A 6,000-nucleotide genomic window follows, 5' to 3' on the forward strand; every position below is an offset into this window, starting at 1 on the left:
CCCATTAGAAGATAATTTTGCTCCATTTCTTGGACTGCTAAATCCACTGTTTCTAACATAGGCAAAAGATTGTAGCTAACTATGTTGATCTATTAGAATTAAAAACAAAAACACATAAACAATAAGCAGCATAACACGTTTTTATTAGGAACAACCCAACCAGTTATCAAGAAGCCTTGAGAAAGCTTTCCTGTTCTTCAGAATTCTTTAGTAGGCTACATGTACAGTATAACAACTGAGGGTGGGGCAGATGGACAAGACAGAAAAGGACGGTGCCTGGTATAGAAAAGCCCCAAATCTCTGCACTTTCTGGAGGAATGTAAGTTATCTATGAAGTGCAAATGTTTCTTGACGTTTCAGATATGGATGACAGAAGCTGCTATCCTAAGTATATTTATCCAGAAATACATTTCATTGAAGTTAGTGGAACTTAGTTAAGCAAGCATATTAAATTTTGCATATTGATCAGCCTACATTCAGATTATTCTGAGGTCCAAGTACATTTATTTTCTTCTGTATTCAACAAAGTTGTGCATTTTCATTTTTTAAAGGTGGTTTGAAATTTTTCTTATTATGAAAAAGAATGCAGAAGAATTAGAAAGGAAGCAACCATTGGAAAAAATGCATGTGAAAGCAAGTAACTCACCACCACTGTGAGTGAAAAAAGGTCGTAACTACCACTCAGAGTGAACTCGAATTTGTAAGGAGAATGTAGATGAGACATTCTTGTCCATAACCATTTTTCTATGGTAGTACATCAGTGATTAATGGTTTCCATCAATACTTTACCTGAAGTGCTTAGGGTTTAGCAGCCCTATTGGATATAAATCATACTGGATGACTTAATAATCAATCCAATCATCCATAATCATACAGGATTTAAATCACAGATAATTTAGGCCATTTAATTTTTTCTCACTATCAGTGGCCATTTCCACACACGTTGAATAATGCACTTTCAATACACTTTCACAATCCTTTTGAAGTGGATTTTTTGTTCCACACATGGAAAATCAGTTTCAAATGTTCACTAAAGAGTATTGAAAGTGGATTATCCAACGTGTGTGGGAGCAGCCTGTACCTCACACATGTAAATCAGTTTCATGCAAGTCGGACCCTAAACAAGTATTGTGGTTTAAATATACATTTGAAAGATCAGAAATTATTAAAGTTACTTTAATTGAGATCCATGAGGTACTGGCTTACATAGTCTGATTCCATCCAGGCTAGACTTCTGGATGTAGCTGGCATGAAGACTGGCAGCTTCAGCTGATGAAAGATATGCCTGCTAGGGACTATATCTTGCCAGTTTAAAAAAAAATTTCACTAGTTGCCAGTTTGCTTTCAGGCACAATTCAAATATATTATTTTACCTATAAAGCCCCACACTATCTGGGAAACAGAATAATGTGTTATTGCCATAAGTTTTATTTCTCTAAATAATTTTCGTTGTTGCGTTCATACCTACTATAAGGAGGAAGTGAGGTTGGCTGCTAGACTGGAAGGGAAAGAGAAGCATAGTTCAGCTCAGGGTAAGGCCTCAGAGGTATTAATAGCTGCCTTGATTGCTTGGTGACAGACAACACCAGTCTAATTCAGGATGCCCCACCCAAATCCATTTGGCTGATGATATCAATGAATGGGAAAGGCTGTCTTCCCCTGTCCCCAAAGCCCACATAGCTCCCTGTAATGACTAAGGTTCCATGTCAGTTCTAAAAGAGGAGATGCAAACCAACCTTAAGTCGCTATTTTACTTCTTAATAATAAAAAAAGAAAACTAAGTAAGTGAAATAACAACAAACACAATTAAACCCAAACACCAAATTACTACTTTTTCCAGCGACCACTGTTGAAGGACAGACTTCATGTGTTTCTTTCGATCATAGTGGTATCTTTCAATTAGGGTTGCCAACCTCCAGGTGGTGGCTGGAGATATCCTTGAATTACTACTCAACTCCATACCACAAAGATCAGTTCCCTGGAGAAAATGGCTCCTTTGGCATTTGGGCCATATGACATTATACTCTGCTGAGGTCCCTCCTAACCACCCCCTCCTCAGGCTCCACCATCAAAATCTCCAGGAATTTCACAAGTCAGAGCTGGCAACCCTACTTCCAATCTTTGTCTAACAGTCTTTCTCCACTTTCTTTCAGCTTATTTTTTTAAGGTAAATGTCAGTGTTTATATGCTTTCTCCTCCTCTTGTCCTTCTGGCTTCTGGATTAGTACTCCTTACAAAGTTCTCAGGTCATGTTCAGGTCCACCAAGAGGATTTTCAGTCAGATGTGCCTGTAATATGTGTGGTTCGCAGTGCGGTCCTAATTGGAATCCCACTCTTCTAAATTCATTGACTTTAGTGGGCTTAGAAGGGTGCAGCTCACTTTAGATTGGGCTTGTCAGTCCTTTGGATACTAGGCCTGGCTTTTTTAGATTGCTGGGCCAGAAAGGCACGCCTTGGTAGGCGCTGCTTGTCTTTCCTTGCTCATTGAAGCAGGTGGATTCTGTTTTGCTATTTTTAGGGAAGCACATCTTCCAACAAGGAAGCAAAGGCTAGATTGTATCCTAGATGAGTATTTATTTTCAGGGAAAGACTGAGAATCTCTTGGGCTCTACATGTAAGAAAGTGTCTGTGAGGTAGGGTTTGAAGCTTCTTACAACACAAACAAAATGGCACTTGTAAAAAAAAAATAGCAAGAAAGGGGAGGCATCATCATTATAATCCCTACAAATCCATTTCCTGACTAATGGTTCCAAGGAACAAACATTTAAAGTACTGCCGGTCCACAGACTGAGACCCTCAGGAGGGCAGCACAGCCTCACCTGGGTTGCAAGACCCTGTAGAGCCACCATATTGTTTTTGGTGCAACTTGCCCTTTATTTGTTAATAATCTATGTACTAAAAGTGCTGTTTGCTGTCTTGCAAACATTATACTGAAGTGTGCAGGAGTAGAGAAATAAGAGTAATATGCTCCTCTGCCTCTTTTTGCACACAAGCTGAGAGGAACAGCAGGACAGCTAGGTAAGACCGCTCAGTGGTGGAAAGGACTTCTCCATGGCCCTGGCCATTATGGAATTGACCTACATCAACATGTCTATTTTTATTTCCAATTTTAGGTTTCATACTTTTACTACCTGGTCTGAACCAGCAATGTTTCTATTTATATTTATGAGCCAAATTTTGTGTGTGTGTGTATTAACTAGCTAGACCACTGAAGAAGATCCAGCGGGCTGAAATGTGTTTGGTTTCAGTGCTTGTATTATAAATTCTGGGATTTGGTTCTTTTGTATGTGTAAACAACTGTGTGACTCTGTGTCACTGGGTTGCTAGTTTTTGACTTTGTCACAAGGTTTTTATCGCTTTTACACTGTGTAATAAATAATAATTATATTTCTTCTTTATTTATTCTTGGTCACTCAACCATCCTGTGTAACAGTCAGATGTGAGCTGTGGGTTTTCCTCAGTCTTCACATGTGGGGTGCGTGATTTGAACTGGGAGCAGGATGCATGCGGAGAAGGGGCTTTAGTTTTCCTAGCCCATCCCATTTTCCTAACCTGAAATGGTCCACTGGGGTTCTCACATATTCCCAGGGATGCTTGACCTATCTATCCCATCATTTGAGAATCAGCCCTAAATTATGTCATCATCACTCAGCATCAGTGTTACTTAGAGTTAGCAGTTGCGCAGGGGTCAAAAATGGGCTGTCCTGCTTCCGTAAAAATCAAAAGGTGGAACTTTTCATGCTACAAACACCTAGCTGTAATATTTGGCCCTGAATAAGAGCACTCTTTGAGATCTGATGCCTAATCACAAACTATCTTTGATTCCTCCTCAGATCCACCCAAGCCCTGTAGAACAGACATGTGCTGTTCTAGTACTGAGACCATGGCACACACAGGGGAAAGGGGCTTAATCCTCCCCTCACAGTTCTCCTGACGTAATATGGCCCCAAGGAAACCACTGTTATGCTAATCAGATGTCAAACAGGCCTTTAAATATCAGCCTAGCCTTTAATTCACCTATGACTCGGGTTCTGGGAAAGCTGATCTCTTCTTAGGAAGTGGAAACCATAAAGAGGCCGGAGCATAGCCATTTGCTCTGTCACTGTGGTAATGTGTACAAGCAGCCTCTAGGGGACAGCTTGCTACTATGTGTGTTCTTGTTAGGGCTCCTGTAGCAAATTCTTGGCTGCTGAGGCTGGACAGAGAAGCTGACAAGAAATGCGAGCTGAGCCCTAGTGAGAACTGAATAAAAATCTATTTTGTGTATATCAAGCTGGCGTGTTGTGGTGTTCAATATACAACAGTCACCCTGTGATGTTTGCTCTAACTGTTATCTGGTGATGGGGAAAAGGGATATTTTTCTAGCCTTTTGTTGTTACCATAAAACCAGCTCTCTATGGGCTACGGGTCTAGGGATTAGTCTGCCTATGGAGTCTGGAAAGTCTGGTCCTAGGTAGAGAGATTCCCCCTCCCCTTCTAAGGAAAATGTTTAAAAACTTTGCAGGTGTTTTGTGTGGTTCATCTGTGATGGAGAAAGGGGGGAGGTAGAGGAGCCTTGTCTTTACTCCTGGAATTTCCAGCAAGATGGACACCCATTCTGAAGGGATGCTCAAGTATCTTTTGTAACTCTCAAGTGCTGTAGCTGGACAGTAGTCATTTCCTTTTCCTTTTCATTAGCTGTTAGCCTCAGTGTGCTATATCTTTCTAAATATTGGGTACCATTTGTAGTTTTAGTACAATAAAGATTTTTCTTTGGGTAAGAACAAGCTGTGTCAAGAGATGTCCTCACCCACTCGCTGATCACCCAGCTATTTGCTAGTATTTTGCACATGTTCAGAGGTTCACCAGCGTCCAAACAGCTGGTGAGGGTTTACACCTATATGTTTGGTCATGGTAGAGAAGAAAGGACTATGGCCAGGGTAGAATGAAAAGCCTCCTCGTGTCATAATAACCACTATTTGTCCTATTAAGCAGGGACAGCCCAAGGATTTTCACTGCCCTAGGTGAAGAGTGAGCCAGGTGTGTAGGGTTGCCAACTTCAGATTGGAAAATTCCTGGAGATTTTAGAGGTGAAGCCTGGGAAGGGCGGGGTTTGGGGAAGGGAGAGACTACAGCAGGGTATAATGCCATGCAGTCCATCCTCCTAAGCAGTCATTTTCTCCAGGTAGGATTGCCGGTCCCAGTTTGGGAAACTCCTGGAGATTTGGGAGTGGAGCCTCAGGAAGATGGAATTTGAGAAGAGGAGAGAGTTCAGCAGAATACAATGCCATAGAGTCTACTCTCCAGTGCAGTTCTCTGTACTCAGGAGATCAGTTGTAATTCCAGGAGATCTCCAGGCCCCATCTGGATGTTGGCAACCCTATGGATACCCTCGTGTTCCCCTGTGAGACAGGCGTCCCCAGCCACGAGCCAGGCAGCTACAGAGCCCCTGTGAGGGAGGCCAACAGGGGTCTTCTCTTCCTTCCACCCTCCTTCCTTGAATCAGGGAGTTGGAGCATGCTGAGGTGAAGGGGAAGGTAAGCCAGGGAGCCTGTGTGCACCAATGGCACTGCAGGGCTGCCACTTAGGCTTGCCAGGTCCCAAAGGCATGAAGGCAGGGGATAGGGAGCATTTGAGGGGTGGGCACGATGGGAGCAATCACCTTGAGCATGTGCATGCTCTGGAACACTTCCACACCACACCAGGAATGACATCATTCTCAGTGCGATGTGGAAGTGTTCTGGAGTGCGTGGGAGCATGTTGCAGTGTATCCCATGCCTGTTCCTGCACCTCTTCCTCCTTGCCAGCCAAGTGAGAGGTGGCAGGGGGTGGAGGCTGGGAGTAGGGTTGCCAGATCCTGTGACTCCCCCAGCGGGAGACTGGGCCCCCAGCACTTACCCTGTGAAGTGCTGAGTCTCTTCCAGGAAGTGATGTCATCACATGGGTCAAAGGTAGCCCAGGAGAGCTCCTGGGCTTGGCAACGAGGCTGAATCACTCCCTCATGGGCCCGATTCAGCCTGA

This window comes from Eublepharis macularius, chromosome 11 (assembly GCF_028583425.1).
Source record: "Eublepharis macularius isolate TG4126 chromosome 11, MPM_Emac_v1.0, whole genome shotgun sequence".
NCBI lineage: Eukaryota > Metazoa > Chordata > Lepidosauria > Squamata > Eublepharidae > Eublepharis > Eublepharis macularius.